We start from the raw sequence: 20,512 nt of genomic DNA on the forward strand, positions 1-20,512 counted from the left end.
TGGTAAGATCAGGCCAGAACCTGCCAAAGTGGTAGCCATTCAGACATGGTCTGCACCTGTTACCAAAAAGCAGGCGAGGGCATTCTTAGGGACAGCAGGGTACTACAGAAAGTTTATCCCCAGTTATAGTATCATAGCTCCTCCCCTCACAGATCTGACAAGGAAAAACAGGCCAGACAAGGTAGTGTGGACAACAGCATTTGAGCATGTATTCCAAAAGCTTAAAGAAGCTTTGAGAGGACCCCCATGTTAACTAGTCCAGATTACAGCAAGGAATTTGTTGTGCAGGTGGATGCTTCTAACCATGGGATGGGGGCTGTATTTAGCCAGATTTCTTCAGAGGGAGAAGAGCACCCAGTGGTTCATCTATCGTAGGCTCCAACCCAGGGAGGAATACTATGCAGCTGTAGAAAAGGAACGTCTAGCCATAGTGTGGGCACTGCAGAAACTTCAGTGTCATCTCTATGGAAGAAGATCCAAATCCCCTAACATGGTTACACTGAGCCAGCCAGCAAAGCACCAAGTTGCTAAGATAGAGCCTAGGGTTGCAAGCATATGATGTCAGTGCAGTACCTCAGTGGGATTAGCAATGCCAATGTATAAGGGCTCTCAAGACAGGGAATGGGTTAAGTTATACTTAGACTTGACCCTCTCAAGCAACGTTTCTCAAGGGTCACTTGAAAAACTAGCTTGAGTTCTTGGGGGCGGGGGGGGGATGTGTGAAGGCTGCCAGCCTAGCCAGATAGAATTTTGTAGATAGTTAAAAATCTTGGAAACAAGAATGGAAAGGAAAACCAGACCGGTTCATAGATTTTATGCATATAGTCCCAATTTACAAACACCTGAAATTGAACTACTTCGTCAACTTAGTAATAATCCGAACATTAGGGTCATGGAACCCGACAAAGGCGGGGGGGATAGTACTCATGGACAAAATAGTGTTTGAGGGGAAAATGAATGATATCTTGTATAACTGATTTAGATACAGGCCAGTTTCTTTGAGATTCATGTCTCTTACAAAAAGATAGATTTGGCACTTAAGGATTTGTTTGATCAGGGTATCATTTGTTTTGGGACGTATTCTTATCTTGAGAATACAACCCCTAGGGTTCACTCTATATTTGGGATACCTAAGGTGCACAAAGATACTCAAAATCCTCCCCTTAGACCTATAGTTGCTGCACAGGGTTCCAAAATATCCCCCTTATCTAAATTTGTAGACATGAAACTAAAAAACCTTTGGGGCAAGGAAAACCATTTACTTAAAGACTCTTGGGAATTTCTGGGTAAGATTACATCAGATTTATATTCCCTGGATTTGGTTTTTCTTACCATTGATATTGTAGATCTTTTTTCCGTGATTCCACATGACCAAGGTTTATCCTGGTTAGAGATAGCCCTTAGGAAAAATACAGGGGCTTCCGAGAATTATATTTTTTTGATCACGGAATTAACGGAAATAGTTCTTAACAATTTTTTGTTTTTCTCAGGTGAATATTTTCAACAGATCTCTGGGGTGGCCATGGGGGCCAATTGTGTCCCCACCTATGCTCACATGGTGTTATCAGTTTGGGAAACTTATATGTTCTCAGTAGTGTATATAGTCAGCATTGGACTTTCTATTCTAGATTCTTGGATGACATTTGTATTTTTTGGACAGGGCCAATGAACATTCTTGAATTCATTGGTTATATAAGTTCCAGTATGGCATTTTTGAAATGTACACATCAAATTTCCAAGAATCAGGTGAATTACTTGGATGTCACCTTGAAAGTCCAGGGGGGGGGGGGGTTCAATCAACCATCTTTAGAAAACCTACTTTTTCTAACAGTTACCTTAGATACACAAGCTCACATCCTAATTTTCAAAAGAGGGGGATAGTCAAGGGACAGTATGTCAGAGCTTCAAGGATGACGTCTGATGAGACTGATTTTGTACACAAATGTTTGGTACTAAGTTATTTCAGGAGAGACTATCCCTTAGAACTTATTGATAAAGTATGTGATGAAGTAAAAGCAGGGAGGGCTATTAAATTCCGGCCTGTTTTAGGGACAGGTAGCCTGTCTACTATTACTTCCTCTTTTAGCAATGTCCAGGAATCAAATAGGAGTTATAATACAGTATTTGTCATGGATTACAGTGCCAATTCAGGCACTATTAGAAAAATTGTGGAAGAAGAATGGGCTTATTTCAGTGACATTACTGATCTTATAAATTTGAAAGGGAAAAATATGAAAACTGTTTTCCGTAAAGGGAGAAATATTAAAAACATTTTAGAACATGAGTTGGTGACCCAAGCCTCCTTCAATCAACAGAAGGGTACATACAAATGTGGAGCTTGTGGGCAATGTAAGTTTATAGCACATACTGACAAAATATACATTCTAGCGAGAAACAGATGGATTAATGCATCTAACTATTCCAACTGTAATAGTCAAAGACTAATCTATTTAAGTATGTGCCAGATTTGTCATGGTTTTTATGTGGGAAAGACGGAAAGGAATTTAAAAAGGAGGATTTATGAACATATGTATGAAATACAAAAGCAGAATAACAGTAATGCCTTATTCCATCATACATTGACATGCCCACAAGCTACATTCAGCTTTTTCGTACTTGAGACACAAAGGAGAGATCATAGAGGGGGTCCATGGGAGACCCGGTTAGAATATCGGGAAACTTATTGGCAGGTGTTGCTGGAAGCCAATAGACAGCCTGGTATGAATGAATATATATCTATCTTACCATTATTGAAATTAAAAGCTGCTAAGTTATAGAATTATAATTTTATATTTATATTTTTAAATATCTTAACTTTACATGTTTTTTAAGGATGGATAATTCTGATATGTATTGACTGGTAATTTTATGTAATATACTGATTTTATTTAGTTTAGTAAGAATTTATGGTATACTTTTAGGGTTTGTCTTTAAGAGTTAATTAAATTAATTGATGGTATATGATTGGATATGTAAAGTTTAAATTGACTGTTGGTGCAACAAGATTTTTTATCTGAAGGAGTCTGATATCTAAACTGACGAAAACATTGTGATACATTTTTGACGTTAATTTAATAAATCTTTTTGTGGTTGCGGTCTTCCTGTCATCTGGTTTGTGTTTCGTTAGTTTCTTTTCACCAGTAGAGTCTCCGGTGCTGTTTCCTGTTTTTTGTAGATAATTCTGTCATTGTAAATATTAATATAATCCACAGGCTTATTTTACAAATGTAAAGAAAACTAAATGCAAGAAAACTGTTGTATGCTGAACTTCAAAAATGTAACCACAGTGCACCCTACTGAAAGAAAGCTGTTAAGTAAAGAATTATAACTGCGTTTGATCTCAAGCTCTGAGACAGGATGTCTGGTCTAGCAAATTCTTTCAGTTAAGACAGAGATGATTCCTAGATTTTACATGTGTTTTTATTGCTGTGGCTTCCTGGCCAGGTGTAGCTTACAAAGAAATGTAAATTTTGATTTTCTGTTAGCCTGGGAACTAAAGGAGAAGTGATAAAAATGATGCAATGTGAAATGACTGAGCAGTAATGTGTATATCAATTTAAGACCATCTCAGAGAGATTTGAGCATTTTGGATTTTGTCTGAAGCTGACAAATCACTAGCACTTTATAAGTAAAGTTATTTAGGACATAGTTTCTCTTAGAGTTAAGAGTTTAGCCAGATTAGTCTAGCTGTTTTCTATATTTGTCAGGCTATCCTACAATATTGCTCAAGTTCCTGTGATTTCTGAACTCTTGATTAGCACTGTGTTGAATTGATGTTATTTGTCTTGTGTTTTTATTTATTATTTATTATTAAATATTTTTAAACCTTTCATCTGTGGCTGTTTTGTGTAGAGATAATTTAAGCTCTTAGAGAGTACTTGCATGTATTTGGTGATGCTGTCCAAGCCACTCAAATAGTCTTGCTGCTCAGTCGCACTATTTGGATAAGTCGCATTACAAAGTGAAATTGGTCACCCTTTGGGAAGGGCCTTCTAGTAGCTGATAGTGGTTGGTGGCAGAAAGGGGGCATGGTTGGAGAACCTGTGCCAGTCTTCCCCAGGAGCGTCTGTATCTAAATCAAATTTTAGTGTGCGTCAGATACTTGAGCAGGGACACAAAGCACGGGTTGGACAGAGGGTGCTGGAGGTTTTAGCTTGACCACAAGGCTGATATCTGGACCCTATAGCTGTGCCAGTGGGGAGTCTTATTGGGTCTGGACAGAAAGGGAGAAACCAGCCCCAGACGGACTGTGATCTCAGTGTGCTCTTATGGGATATTGTACTTTACTGTGTGCACTTGTTAACCCCCGACGTGCATGCTATTGGTGAGCATTGAGGCTCCTTGATTACTGGACCAGTGCTTGGGCATCACACTTAAACACTGCTTTCCTGCCTTTTTTCTTCTGGGCAAAGAGCAAACTCTCTCTGAGGTAGCAGACTCAACACAGAGGATTATTGGTAAGGAGTGGAGGGTGAGCACTGGATCCAAAGCTTGAAAGTGTCCCAAAGTTGGATCTGACTCTGATCCAAAGACCCATACATTGAGGAAGGACACAACTAGACAAAAGATATTTTTTATGGTAAGTACATATTCATTTTTTGTGTGCATTTTATGCCAAGGCATGGACATTTAATTTATTTATTCATTTATTTTGTTCCTAGCATTGGCCTTTGAGTTCAGTCTCCCTCTTTCTACTGGCAGGAAAGCTCTGAAGGGCTTGATGCCAAAACTTGTCTTTTAGCAAGCTCAGCTTAAGCTGTCTGACAGTTTGGGCTTGTGGAAGGTACCCTGAAGATTTGGGAGCTGGTCGGCTGTTATATCCCTGGCAGGATATAACCTGTATAGCTAAAGCTGCTGCAACAGTGAGCATTCAAACATGTATAGCTATGGTAAGTTTTACTTGCACAACTCTATTTTCTGCTTTTGGAAACTACAGAGAAGCACTTAAATTTCTTCTAACTTAATATTTTGATACATATATACATTGCAATATTAGATGAACCACACACTCTGAAAATGGTAAGATGGGATCTAATAAATATAAACTCTTTGTAAACTAAGAAAAAGAAAAGGGATCCTGGAATCTAAAATTCAGACTTGAGAAAGATAGATTCCTGGTTAGAGAAGTAGGTGTCCCCTAATCAGTTAAGGTATTTATTTTGCAGAAAAGGGCAATTTTAAAAGTATTTAATTTTTTGTCAATAAAGGAGTTGAAGTAGTGAATTTCATGTTCAGACCTGGGGGGAAATGAGATGATCGCAAAATAGTCCTGAAGTACAGCAGTTTTTGTCCATGAAGGCATACATTGTGGTGAGGGAAAATCAACTGATAAGGCATATGGAAGTCCACATAGAAAACTCACAAGTAGAGGTTGATGTGCCTTGAGTCAAAGGGATGGAAGCATTGAAAAGTGCACCAAGAAAAGTGAGCAAGTTGCACATTCAGTGGAAGCTGAAGTGAAAGGGGTGGAAATAGTGGATGCTGAAGCTACTGAGTCACAATACAAAAGGAAAAATCATAATTTAAGAATATACTTCAGTTGTAACTGAACTGAAGATACTAAAGGAGAGAGAAGTTAAATTATGAACACAGGGCATGATGGAGGAATATCTATTACTGAAGGGATGGGATTGAGCATTTTTTACTCTGGATAAACTGACTGGTTGGCTGTGCATGTTGTACAGATAGGAATTGAGAGCTTGTGGACTTTTTCTGATACAAGAGGAATTGTGTGATTGCAAATGCATACACTTATGAAACTAAACTTAGTGAAATCATATTTTCTTTGCTTTGTCCATGGAAAATTTATAAAATTGGGGATATGTTGAGAGCATGCATTTTGGCATCCATGAGGCAATGCTGATTAAGAAGTTATGGTTCCAAATGTTTTATCCAGCCATGTTTAATGTACGCTTAAAGGTTGTGGTAAGATTTTGTTGATTTCAAGGATGCATTGTATGCCATTACTGAGCAAGTTTTAAAGAGATCAGTGGGGGCAGAGGAGACTTAAGATTATAAACCAAAAGGAATAAATACTATTAAATGGTGAATGTCAATTTCTGCTCTGAATAAAGTGAAATATTTAGGAGACCTGGCCATCTGGTGACATTTTGTAGCATGTGCAGCACCAAACAGAGCTGCACATGCTACAGCAAATTAAGTTAGGTCAAAATGGAGGTGGATCTTATGTTTTTTAAAATTCTAAACATTTTTTAAACAAATTGCCCTCTTCCTCTAACACAGTGTTATAGGTATAGAAATACTGAAAGAAAACAAAGGCATAAAACTCAGTAGTAAAGTAGGCCACAGGGCACCCTTGCTTGCAGAAAATGCTTAACGATTGGGAAGTTTTTCAGTTACTGAACATGTATTACATACTTATGTTCACTATTAATGACTTCCGTACAAAACTGCTCTGAAAAATTGAATGCTTCTGTTGAGTGATATGTACGGGGAATTTGTATTTCTTCAGTGATCCAACAGTCTTGAACTGAAAGTGGAAACCCCTGTATACTTAGCAGTGAAATCTCAACCATTCTTCAAAAGCCATGTACCTGAAGTTGAGATTTCTCCAGCTCTGCGTGTGCGCGCGCACAGACACACTACTTTTCCAAACTTTTGAAACTAAAGTACTTAAAATCAAGTAATGTATACTACAAAAAAATAGATCAGCTGCTGAACAATTGTACAAATAAATACGAATTGAGGTTTAACAGACATATGGCATTTAGAATAACTTTTAGTTTATCTGGTCCTATCACTATCACTAAAATTAGCTAAAGATTTTACTGAATTTTCAATACATCTGAACTAAGTCCAACAGTAGATGTAGTCTTAGTCAATGGATTTTGTCTTGAGCTTCTGCCCCACAGCTGCACTTCATTGTACGTACTTTAAGAAAAAAAAGCAATTACTAAAGTTACATCCAAGGCTCTATTTTCTGGATGTAAAGTTTACCTTCTCCCTAGCCATATAGTTCTGTGGGGAAAACTAGTCCATGTAAAGGATAGGGATACACATACATCCACTTCCAAGATGGCTACACACATCAACAGCTTGATTTCAGCTCTCCAATTGTGAAAAAAGAAATGGATAAAGGCCAGAAGTTCTGCATGTTTTAGTAAATTCAATTACTGGCTGGTAGCTATACTGCCTGTATGTTAGCAAAGAAGAAACTTGGGGAGCCTGAAAGAAAATAAAGTAGAAAAGATGGAGAAAATAGTGACTGTGAAGAATCCTGCAGCTGTTCAGCTAAAAGCAGTTCAAGTCTCAGCTTTGATGCAAGACATGGCTTCCAGTAATCTAGAAGAAAAGATAAATCAAATGTAGTCCTAGCCAATTAAAATAAATGAAACCTTGAAGGAGTATATAAATTCAAATAAAAGGCTGAAAAAAAAGTTTTGAATGGTTATTCAGATGAACTCATAAAACTGAAAAAAAAATCAATTATAAATGAATAAAACTATGAGACTGCTCATTAAGAGCGGTTTCAAAAAATTGTAGAATTAGAGGACAGAATACACAAGGTAAACCTGATTTTCTGCTGTACCAATCTGTTCATTTTATGAAATCATAAATAAGCAACTGGACTTATTCCACAGCAGGATTTAATTGAAAGGGCACATTGTATGTGTACTTCAAACATGGCCATGAGAAGGAAGCCAAGACCTGCTTTAGTAAAAATGCAGTCATAACAGCAGAAATTAATGCTGACAAAACTGTGGCAAAAAGGGCAAAGTCTTAAAAACTGGAGACAGTAATGTTTGTGAAAAATTATTGCTTCTCTTCTGTCTGGTGTACAATAATTAAACTTATCCCAGTAATCGGGGAGTGTCAAGAGGTAGGTGTGGGATTCAAGCTGTTCTGTACCCTTCTGTCTTCATAATATTTTTTGTTGGAAGATCAGAGTCACTGTTTTGTTTAGAACAGGGCAAGGAGGAAATACAAAAGTTTGTCCAACAAAAAGTGAACCATCAAACAGAAGGTCAATGTTTCTCATTCTTCTCATCATAAAGCTTATAGTAAGACTTTGCTACTGAAACCTTTTCCAGTTTTCCAAAGGAAAACAGTTGAGAGACGTACAGGAGTGGACTTGAAGAATCAAGAGTACCTTGGACTTGAGCCAAAGTCTGGGGTTGGAAGATGAAGATAAACAGAAGAGAACCATCAACATTGAATTTGGTGAATAAAAGTGAAACTGTAAAGCATCAGTCACAACTGTGAAATATGGCTTTACAAGAAAAAGTGGAAAGAGTTTACTTTTGACTGTTAAACTTGCAGGGGACTGAAAAGCATATACTCCACTTCATGTCATAAATGTTTGGAAGGACACACTGAAGGGAAGGAGGGAAAAAAAGAAAATTAAACCATTTTAACTCTATACATGGGACAAAGTAAATCTTTTTTAGTTTGTGAAAGCAAGCAAGTACCTTTAGTTTTAAGAAATGTAAGTATTACGATGTGAAAAGAGAGGCTGAACAAAAACATTTTGTTATGCTGTAATCTTGTTGAGGTGGGGATGGGGTGTAAAAGTGCACAAAGTTGATGTGTTCTCTTACTTTTGCATAGATGGGTGTCTGAATTAAGGCATTTGGCTTAATCCAATTGTGTAAGCAAGTAAGAGGACACTGAATGAAATGAAAAATTGTCCTTTTGCAAATAAATGTTCAGTGTAAATTGAGAGGTTTGCAGAGGTGTACATTTGGTACTTTGCATGGAGACAAGCTGACAGTAGGGAAAGCAATAAAATCCAGAATGCTCTTTAAGGCTAAAGGTTAATATTTTCTGAAAGCCTTTAAGCTGCTGTTCACATCTGGGAGGGAAATGAAGATAAGACATTCAGTATAAGTAGGAACACAGACTTATAACATGCATCTTATGGATAAGTTATGCATGTATGCAGCTGTTGATTTGAGAACTACTCCTGTCAGGAGGGTTAAACTTCATTATTTGAAGATGTACATAGTTTTGTGTTTTGTACTGCAGTGGTCGTGCTGCAGTAGCGTTGTAGCCTCATAGTTAGACATTGCCTGTTCGATTCTCAGAGCGTCTTCTGTGTGGTGACATGCGTGAATGGGCGTTCCTTCGTTGAAGGTTGTGCATTAGGCCCGGCAAGCCAGCATGTAAAAATCTACTGCCAATCATGAGCGGACTGGAGTTCCGCTGTGGCGACCCCTAGTAGCCGAAAGATACAGCAACATAGTTTTGTGTGTTTCAGTAGATTATGGTGGGTTTTGTGGATGTTTTTTTGTGGGTGTTTTTTTTGAGGGATTTCATTAAAACAAAGCCTTGTAAAATGTGATGTAGGTTCAAATGGACAAAAGCAACAGTATAAAGAGAGAAACTTGCCAAACGGTGGGTGCATATAACACAAAAGACGGAAATAGACATTTAAAAATGTCCTGTATACTAGGGAATTTATTGCTACACTATACATGTTTTGGAATGTGAATGGTCTCACAGGTATAAACAAAAAGGTAAGAATATTGAATTATAAGAAATGCTGACAGCATATCATACTGCAGGAGACTCATTTGGAAAGAAGTGAGTATGTGAGTTTGATAGAGGATGAATATTCAGCAGAATATCAGGGACAAAGGAAAAGGGGAGTGCTTAAACTAATTACCAGAGGAGCAACAATAGTGATAGAAGGGGGGGGGTTATGATAATTTGTAGTAAGGGACTACTGATAAGGAAGAAGGATTATTCTGGCATGTATTAATACTCCACCAAAAACTGCTATTATGGAGCTTCAGAAACATTTGGGAGAAATCTGCTTTACTTATTGGTGGGGACTGGAACCTGATTTGCAACAGTGAAGAATGCATCTTGGGGACCTAGAATGGAAAATGTATCAAAAGAGGGTAGATTCCAGAAGTAATTATGAATGATTTGTTATGGAAGACATGAATTCAGTACTAGAAGACTCCGAGAATTTACATATTCCCCAAGGTTCGATAAGTGGGCTAGACTAGAGAGATTATATTTCACAGGAACATGTGGATTTAATTGAAAGCTTCAACACATCCATTAACTATTTCAGATAGTGTGCCAATAATAACCAAGATAAAAATGCAGGTTGAAGTAAAGATGAGACATTGGTGCTTCCCCACTTCCTTGAAAAGGAATTTAAGGAATGGGTAGTGGAAATTATTTGAAAACTGTTAGAGAAGATGGAATTTTAGCTAGCTAGTGAGTGGGATAAAATGAAAGGAGTTTAAAAATATGGTCGAAATGAGATATGCTTAAGAAGTAGCAAGAATCACTTGGAGGGGCTAACAAAGGTTAAGTTATTGTAGAACCAGGGGAATTTCACAGAACAAAAAAAGGTGCAACTGTAGAGTGATAAAGAGAAAATAAGAGAATATCTGAATAATATGCATGAGTTGTTGAGCAACTGTTTTTGATAACTCCAGAGCACGAAACCTCTTGGCACGATGACGAGCAACAGAAGTAAAATGTGTTGATCTGATGTCAATTTTCATTCATCCTCAACTAATTGGTCCAGATTCAACTCTGCTGTTATACTAGCTCATGGCCTCTAACAAACTCTTGAGCTCCTTACCCTACCCATAACGCACCACCCGTAACATCCCTCAGATCTCGTTTGCAACTAGTATCTGCATGTAATCTTCAGCAATTGAGCTTTGTAGTGGGAGATGTGCTTTTCCTAAATTTCCTTCAGAAATTCTTTACCCCACCTTTGTTTTTTGGCTTCATGCAGATTTCTTTGTTCTAAGTGACTGAGGTATTGGATCCGACGTCTGATGCGACTGGGCACTTTTCAGATCCAAAGGAAATTTAGTTTGATTGGTTATATGTCTGGAACAAAGTCCTTTGCCAAAGACTAAACACTCTAAGTGGTGGATCCTTTTCACACATTGTGGTTCACCATTCCTGATCTGCCCTTGGTGAATCAGAGCATTCAGGGTCATTTAATTCAAATCCACAGTCAGCTCATCGGCTCCGAGTTTGTTTTCACTGTATGGACTCAAACATTTGTGCTGAACAAAGTAAGTAAAATTAATCCCAGCTCTTCCTCTACTACAGTGCATTTGAGTCTTCCTCTAATCTGGTTACTCGTTATTATGGGTAGTGCTGGTTCAACTTTCCTGTTGCTTATTGGATCTGACAGATGGCTTTACAGAACTGGAAAGCATTCCTCTCAACTGTAATTCTAGCACTGATACTTTTATTAGATATGAACAATTTTTTATTTCTCTGACCTTTTTTGCCTTTTTGGAACTTTGTCCAATTTTCTTGTTCATTGAGGTTGAGTGCTATGCTGGGAAAGGATTTGGATATGATAGCTTTGGATTTGGAGGATTTTGGAGCCACCTTTGGATCCTGGTCCCCCTCAAATCAGACATATGTGACTGTTACCAGATCAGAGGGGTTCAGCTGTTGTCCTTTCATTGGATCCTGGACCTCTGTTTTTAACACGCCAACTTTTGTGCCCCAAATAGGGTCTAAAATGTTTTTCATCCAGCCACTTTGCATCCACAGTTTAAGGCGTACATCGGATCCTGGGATTCTACTATTGCCCCTTCATCTGTACTTGGACCTCCAGGTCTGATGAGCAGGAAACTGATATTTAAAAAAAAAAGAGGATTGAAAGGTTTTGAAGTAGACTGCTACAGATCCTGAACTTGTTACAGCCTTCTTTAGATCCAGGTTTTTTCCTAAGGTCACACCTCTCATCTGTACAGCTTTTGACAGAGCATCCAGTTTTTGCCTCTTTATTGTGTTCCTCATAAAATTTGTGATTTTTCTGACCAATCAGTGGGGGATGATCTGAGGACCTGGAGTTATGCCTAGAGTCTCACCATTCAGATCATGCGGTGATTTGTCCCTTGACCTGAGCATCTTTTTTAGATCCTGAATCTTTGGATCCGATGGATTTCAATTGCAGACTAAGACGTGTTCTAGAACCTCTCTTCCCCTCCCTTCTCACTAGACTCCTTTGGGAAGGATGTGGATGGGGAGATATGGATGCTGCACAGAACTTGGGATCCAATGCTTGCGGGATTACAGGGGGGAACTTGTCTGGTAACTGAAGTCTCTGGTGTTGATCCCCCTGAGATTCAACCATCAGTGGTTTGTAATCTGGCTATCCTTCAGACTATGTCTACTTAGTTTTCTAAGGCCCATCTTTCATACTCCAGAGTATGCCTCCCTTCCATAGTGAATATGTGATTCAAGAAGTCTTAATATTTTCTTCTAGGAGAGAATGATGCCCTAACCCACAAATCATAAGTCTACAAATGTTTCCCCAACAGACCTTTTGGTGCTTTTGGAAAAGAGGCCTGATTGTCTTAACTCTATGAAAAATTAGTGGTTACTCATCTTTGTCCATGAGAGTCTGGTTAGTAGAAAAGACAGTTGAGTTCAGACAGTTATCACAATTTATATAATCCACTTTTTTCCTACCTCTTCCATCCTTAAAAAAAGTCTTTGATTTTATACCAGGTCAAAAGGAAGAAGCAGCACTGAAAGTGTAGAGGTTGCTAGAAAAGGAAGTTATCCAAAACGTTCCCACCAGACCATTTGCAATTGGCAACTTGGTGCTTGGGAGTACACGGGACTGGAGACTGCTTTTGGTCTGTTGAACAAGTCTTTTCCTCACTAGTTTCTGTATGTTCGTGACTGACTTTGTCCTGCCATTTTCTGAATACAATCTGTTGGATGTGACCCTTGGTTCTTCTGGATGTCTGCTGTCACATGGAAGTGAGCAGACTATCGGGGGGGGGGGGTTACTTCTGGCTGGAAGCCAATTTCATCTATTCGGATGGTTTTCCCTTGGTCTATTATCAGTCCTAGGATGCTCAGCAAAATTGTAGCAGTCGTAAATGTTCAATTGAGTCTAAAGTTTTTCTGGGTCCTTTTCATAGCTAGATGATTAGCTACAATCCACCCAGACATTAAAATTCATAAGAACAGTGTTCAGTGGAATTTCTGTGATGGACTGTATTTTTCAAAAGAGGACGAGACACTATTAAGAAGCAAGTCACCTAAATAATTTGTGGTACCAAAAATTTTTTTAACCCAAATTGATCCTGCAAGCATTGGGGGAGCATTGCTGGTGGCAATAATTGTTTCATTTAGCAAAAACCCAGGTATGCAAATAATTCCTTTCATGCTGGATGTGGTTATAAATAATTTTACATGGTTGTCCTTTTGTCTTCTGCAACCCAAGACCATGGTACTCACAAACGCTTTCCACATTTCTGGGGAGATTTTTCTTGTTCAGTAAACCGTGCAAATTCTCCCAAAGAAATCAACTTCCATATCAGTGTTTTGCGAATGAGACTGATACCTCTGGCATTGCAGGTATTCCAAGACTCAGAACAGTTGACATGTCAGTAGTTTGGTACATCAACAAACTAGAGGACACAAAACTAATCTTAATGTCAGAATCCTTAAGCAAGTGAGTTGACAATAGGTTCATAAGTTGGTACTAGGCTATTGACCCTAGGGCCTATACAAGCCTAGCCATAACAATTCCCTGGCTATTTCTTCCCACATGTCTAGCAGGGTGACTGATGTGATCCCTGGGGTGAATTTCCTATCTTCCATCCAGTCATAAAGTTTCCTTTTGAAGAGGGCCAAAGAGGCACTCTGCTTGACATGTATGGGCAGTCTATTCCAGAGTCTGGGGAGTTTCTGGTTCAGGAACCTATCCCTCCAGCATGTTTTGTTCATTGTGATGACTAGGTTTAGATCCCTGGAGTGTGCGTGTCTGAGGGATTGGGATTTTTGTGTAGCATGTCCAGCAGCTCTGGGTTTGAAATAGCCTTGTATGTTAAGCTGAGATTGCCTCTGAGTAGACGATGTGCGACAGAGTATAGCTGGAGTTTTTTTAGACGGTCAGCATAGGGCATCTGCTTTAGGCCTGTGATTCTTTAGTGAGGTGCTTCTGCGGCCTTTCCAGTTGTTGCAGATGACTTGAGAGGTGCATACCAAATGGGGCGTTGTATTCTATAATGGGTCTAATGAGGGATGAATACAGTGGGACAATTACCTTTTTTCTGGATGAATAGCCCTTAGTGATGAGGTGTGCCACATAGAAGGATTTCCTGACTGTTGCGATGATGTGGTTATCGAAGGTGAGACCACTGTCCACCTGTGTCCCTAAGTCTCATCACTCTTTCGGTGTTTAGTGTACTGCCACCTATGTGGTAATTCATGAGTACATGCTTTTTCCCAAAGGGGATGACTATATATTTCTTGGCATTGAGCTTGAGCCCATGGCTCTGTCACCAAGCATCAGTTTCTGTAGGGCCCTTTTGTAGAATATCCACATCATTTGGGGATTCAATAATGGCTCCCAGTTTGCAATCATCTGCAAACTTTGTTAGCCAGAGTCCCGTAGTGTTGGCCTGTACTTCAGAGAAGTAGATGCCAAACAAGAGCTGTCCCAGCACTGAACCCTGAGATATTCCACTTTCCACTTGTCTGGAGCTGGATTTGGAGTCTGCTACTTTTACATTGTGGGTTCTGTCACTAAGCCAGTTGGCAACCCATCAAGTGACTTGAGGATTAATGCCCAACTTAGTAAGTTTATCTATGATTCCAGAGTGGGGGATGGCATCGAAGGCCTTGGCAAGGTCGAGAGAGGCTGTGTGGACCACCTTACCCTTGTCCACGGCTCTGGAGACTGATTCAAAGAAGTCAATCAGGTTCAAGAGACAAGATTGGCCTTTCGCGAACCCAAAGTGCATGGGGTCCAGTGTTTTAAGGTTGCCAATGTCTTTGTTTAGAAGTTCCATGATAATACATTTCCATGGCTTTGCAGATCAGGCTCTTTAGACTGGGGCAGTAGTTCAGGATCCAAGGTGGATCCCCCTTTGTGGAGTGGGATAACTTTAGCTGTGCACGACTCAGTGGGCATGAAGCCTGAGGTGAGGCTATGATTAAACATACTTAGGTGAGGTGCCAGTTCATTTTGTAGTTCATGTAGTACACAGCCTAGGATGTCGCTTGGTCCCATGGATGCTGTATTCTTAGCTTTGGGGAGAGTGTGTTTTTTTTTTTTTTTTTTTACGTGTGTGGCCGTTATCGGAATTTGGCAATCTTTCGGTATTGAGACAACGTCCATCCTTTCTCTAGTAGCATCACATTTCTTTCATAGAAGACTGAACAGGTTATTTTTTAATACCTCCCTAGTAGTCTCTTTACAGTAATGTGATGGAAATGATTGATCAGTTAGGACTAGTTTGGCTGTGACCTTTCTTGTATCCCTCCTAATCAACAAGAGCAGTAACTACTTGACACCGATTATCACACTGTGGAATTACTGAAACACACTATCCTATGATTACCCCACCCCCTTTTCCCCAGTCTTCTGTATACTTTCATACAAGTCAAAAAAGCTACAGCCAAAATACCTACAAGTCCAGATATAGAACACAAGTAGAAACAACAACAACTAACCAATCCAGAGCCACTAGTAAATGTAAACTTTTACAAGTGAAAAACTTTTGCAGATACTGCTTCATCAGGCAAAACAGCTTAGAAATGAGAAATATATACATACAAAATTAATGCAATAATTGCATAATTAAAACAAGACTACTGTTAAGCAAGTCTCTTAGCACGGGTTACAAACCAAAAGCATTATTTAATCCTGGTGGATATTGTACTCTAAAGCGTAAAATCCACCTACTTTCCAGTCTCTAATAACTTTCTAAGACCTTTAGCACTTAGGTGTTAAACTATCACATTTACAATCTTAAAGTTAAAAGTATGTGTCCTTTCTATTGCGTATATGCTTATATAAAGGATTACTATCCACTTTTCTCCTGATCTCAGACAAATTACTAAATCCTTTGCCAAAACTTCTGATTACTTTTGCCTCTAATAGGCATTGCATCTGAAGCCCTTAGCCATGTATACTAAATTCACTTCACAATTGCAGTAACATAAAAACACTGCCTTGTAATGGATGTAAAAAGTTTTTTCCCATATAAATTACAAATGTTAGTGACTATACATAAAGGTGCCCATTTGGTTAGCTTTACAGTAAGTTACCCTAGTTTGTTCCTTGTAACATAATTTATTTTTAATGTTACATTTCTGTTATAGCTAAAAATCGGTCCTAAAATTTTAAAGTAAAATAAAAATGGTAAAGGAGCAAACAAAGGCTGCAAATACTCAAAAGCATATAAATTTCTTCCTCACAAGTATCGAAGACACGAACAGTCCAAACTGGACTAAAAACTCTGTTTATTCGTGCACTGGTAAGTGCTTTCACCCCTTCGGGCTTCCTCAGACCATTAAAACTTGAAAGACAAGAACAATTCTACTTTTATACTTCCATAGTATACCTTTTAAACAACTGATTAATCCAACCTGTAGCTAATTCATTCAATTTCATTAAAGTGGTATTCTCACTAAAAGAATCTCACACTAAAAGACTAAAAATATAGCCTACTAACTATCCGAGGTTACCCACTCAGATTGTTGCTCAACACCAAGAGAGAGAGATCTGGAGAAAGAGGTCTACACTCCAACCAATTTTATCATTAGAATCTAACATGGCTGACCCCGGTAAGAAACATGCACTGGGCAATAATGTTATGGTATTAAAGTATAATCAGGATTGCCCCAGGCTTGTCAGTATTTTAAACACTCCTTGGAAAATGTTCTTTGATCTTAAGTAGAGGAAGTAATTTCAAGGATGAATTGCAAGAGATAATCAGGACAGGGGGCATGTCTCTAGGATGTACAAGTGCGGTTCTTGCAATTATTGCAAGTATATTAACGATGGCCCTTATGTAGTTGTGGACGGCTATTCCCCACACTTTGTCATGTCCTGCTAGGGGACAAGTGTTGTATACCTAGCAACATGTTCCACATACTCTGCATTCTATGTTGGTAAAACCATACGGAGATTGAAAGATAGAATTGCCAAGCATGTGAGGGACATTAAAAATAAGAAGACAAGTAGTGCCCTTTATAGACAATCTGTCATATGTCAGAATTTTAAGAGGTTTCTTTTTTCATTATTGACATAGTGAAGAAAAGGGGAAGAGGTGGTAATACTAAGGTGATTTTAGAACTAAGAGAAACAAAATTGCAATTGACACTAAATGTTAAGAATTCTCTAGGTATTAATGACAATATTTCTATTGTACCCCTTCTCAAATGGAAGTCTTTTAATATGTAATTCAGCCAGTGTGTGTGTGGTTTAATTATGTCAAAAGGGTGGTTTACAAATCATTTTAGTACTTTTAACATGTTTAATACAGGTTTTGTATTTAATACAATTATACTGCACAGGATTTTAAACCAGAATTGCAACGATTGAGTTTTTGTGTCTATCATGTGTATTTTAATGTAAATGGGAAGTGATGTATATGTTGAGTGACTTTGATGTCATGTGTATTTTACTATAAAAAGGAAGTGATGTGTATGTTTAGTGACTCTGATGCCTAGTAAATTATGCTTTTAGTTTGAAGCCAGTGCTAAGAGATTTGCATAAAAAAATAAATCTTTGTTTTTAGAATTGTTTTAATTATATAATTATTGCATTAATTGTATGTGTGTATATATATTTGTTCTAATTTCTAAACTGGTTTTGCCTGATGAGGCAGTATCTGTGAATGTTTTTAACTTGCAATAAAGTTAGTTGGCTTCAGATTACTTAGTTGTTGCTACTTTCATGTGACGCAAATAATTTCCAAATTTTCTTATCAGCTAGGTGGAAGAACACAATAGTCCTCATTGGATTCTACCAGCCTCATCAAATAGTCTTCCCTTTGCAGGTTGATGAACAGACTCACTTTCATTACACCTTACTGGTCTATGCAAATATGGTTCCCTTTCTTCTGGTCTTTACCTACAATAACCACCTTGGATTCTAAATCTAGCTCTGGACCTTCTCTCTCTCCCAGCAAGCAGGCATGGTTCTCCTAGACATCTCAAATCTATAACTAACAGTATGTTCTCCAGTTCCCCTGTTCTTTTACATACCTTTATCTTCCCATTGATCTTTCACTAGGGAACTCTACAGAAGAAAATGGAGAAGGCTGTTTTATGGGTTAGACCAGAATCAGATAAATCCCCATCAGCTCCGACTCTTGCTTAAAATTTTAATGAGCTCTTTTTATGATGGTACTAATTAATCTGTTTCTTTTAAAATACAGCTCATAGCAATTGTATGTAGAATTTCAAAGTTCTTCCCTGGCATCCACAAAACTGTTAACATTATTCTTACAAGGTTCCCATTGTACAGTTCCATGATGACTTAAATTTGATACTGTAATCCTTTATGTATTTCCCCTTTGTACCTGCATCTAGATGTGACCTAAAAAAAGACTATTCTTATATCCCCCACATATTTCTTTTTAAGCAGAACAGTATCACGTTTGGTACACCTTTCTTTCCTATGTAACCTGGCACAAGAATTTATTCATATTGTGTTTACTCATTGTTCATAGACATTTACATTCCTAACTGCAAGTTAAGAAAACGTTATTGAAAATTGTTGCATAACAAGTTAGTCTGATCAATTATGCATTTCCTTTGAATAAAATAGGTTGGCAAATATGTTACAAAGGTAGTCCTAGCCAGAGGGTTTGGGTCTATATTAGATAAAAAAATGCTTAAATGTTAGAATCTCTAAAGGTTGACCTTTAGAGATTGAACATTTAAGTGTTCAAATATCTTTAAAAATTAAAAAAAAGAAAACAAAAAGAAAAAACTAAAGGGTGTAAGCCTCCTTGCACCCCCCACATGGGGGACTGTGCCCCCCACAACCCCCGCTACTTCAGTATACCAACTCCAAGATCGCGTACATAGTGTAGGGAATGGAGAATTTCCCATTTCCACTCTGCCGTGCACTGGTGTGTGATCTCAGAGTTGGTATATTTAAGGGGTGTGGGGGTGCAGGGTGGCTTGCCCCCCTGCTAAAACCCTTTCAGTTTACCTTTTTTTTTTATTTTATTACATTTTCAAACACTTAAATGTTCGATCCCTAAAGATCTACCTTTAGAGATTCGAACATTTAAGTGTTCGTCAATGTAATATAGACCCGAGGGTTAGACAGATTGCATTCCAGTTATCTTTACAAAGGGCATATTTCTTAACAAAACCATTAGAGGTTCATTCAATCAGATCCGTGGCAACTTTCATTATTTTTCCAGTTGACTATCTCTCTGGGCAATGTATGCAACTTGGTCAAATCCTCTAGTTTCATCATTACAACTAGATTTGAGGTCTAGGAGAAATGCAATTTTTGTTCAGTTGTAGCCACAAATATTCCTTGGAATCCCACCCAAGGGAATTCACATAGCTGGGGATTCTGACCCATTAGTTGAGGATGAATGAAAATGGCCATCAGATAAAGAAGTTATGTACTTACCATAATGTTCCATCTGTGTTGTCCATTTTCATTCATCCTCAACTCTCCACCCACCAAACCCCCTTCCTTTTTTTAATGTCTGACTTCTTCGAGAGAGGATTCAAGGATACTACTGTCCCTTCTGTTGATCTCCAGATGTGGCCCCCCCTCCATATTTCCATTATTGATTCATGGAAGAATAAGATTCCTTTTTCAAGGATTAACAATGTCACTTGTATTGAACTTCATTAGTGATTCCTTTATGATCTTCCTGTCAGGCAGCAAACAAGATATGAGGGATGTTAGGGGTTGGTAGAGAAGGCGCTCAAGAATTTGTCAGAAGCCACGAGCTAGTGTAACCGCTGAGTCGGATTGGATCCGGACAGATTAGTTTAGGGGTGAATGTAAATGGACAATACAGATGGAGTGTTATGGTAAGTACATAACTTTATTCCAAACTCTGGGAGCTTATAACAAGAAAAATAACCTGATGTCCTCTAGAGGTATTAGAGGTATTTTGGAGATTTTATGGAAATTTGTATAAAGCAGAGGAATGTGGAAATGGAGAAAAAAGTACAAATGAAAATATTTATGGAATACTTGAGTATGTCAAAGTTAGTGATAGATGAGGCACAACAATTAGTTAAGATAGGAGATTAGAGAGAAATGGTGTGTAACCAATCTTTAGGTGAATCTCCAGGAGTAGATGGTGGAAGTTTGGAAGCTAGGAGGGAAGAAAGTGAAAGATCTGGAAGGCTTTGTCTTTCAGTATTCTGAAAGGATGGGAACTTCCAAAATCCTGGAGAGGGCTGTGGTGACATACCTAAAGATGGCAAGGACCCAGCACATTTAGCTTCATATAGGCCCATTTCAGTTTTAAACAATGGTTGTAAATTGTTTGTAATGGCTAAAAGAATTGCAAAAGTGTTGACAACATTAAAAGTTATGGATCAGTGTGGTTTTCTAGAGGGGAGGTAAACATTTGGCAACATTAATAGAACAATATTGATCCAGAGGGATGCAGAATGTAAGAAAATATGGCTGCTATTAATGGGTCTTGATGAAGAGAGAGCATTCAACAGACAGCGTAAGCTGGGATTTTTTGAGTAGGGCATTGGAAGCGTTTGCAGTCTCGGTTACAGTAATGTTTCTTAGGAGGATATATAAGGT

General features: G+C 38.3%; 1 protein-coding gene across 1 annotated transcript in view; it reads left to right on the top strand.

Moving 5' to 3' along the window:
• The window catches only part of LOC122816237 (embryonic polyadenylate-binding protein-like), a 457,099-nt gene that overhangs the window by 398,064 nt on the left and 38,523 nt on the right, over positions 1 to 20,512 (top strand). The window lies entirely within an intron of this gene.

The sequence above is a fragment of the Protopterus annectens genome, chromosome 12.part0 (genome assembly GCF_019279795.1).
Source record: "Protopterus annectens isolate FY-2018-M chromosome 12.part0, PAN1.0, whole genome shotgun sequence".
NCBI classification, from domain to species: domain Eukaryota; kingdom Metazoa; phylum Chordata; order Ceratodontiformes; family Protopteridae; genus Protopterus; species Protopterus annectens.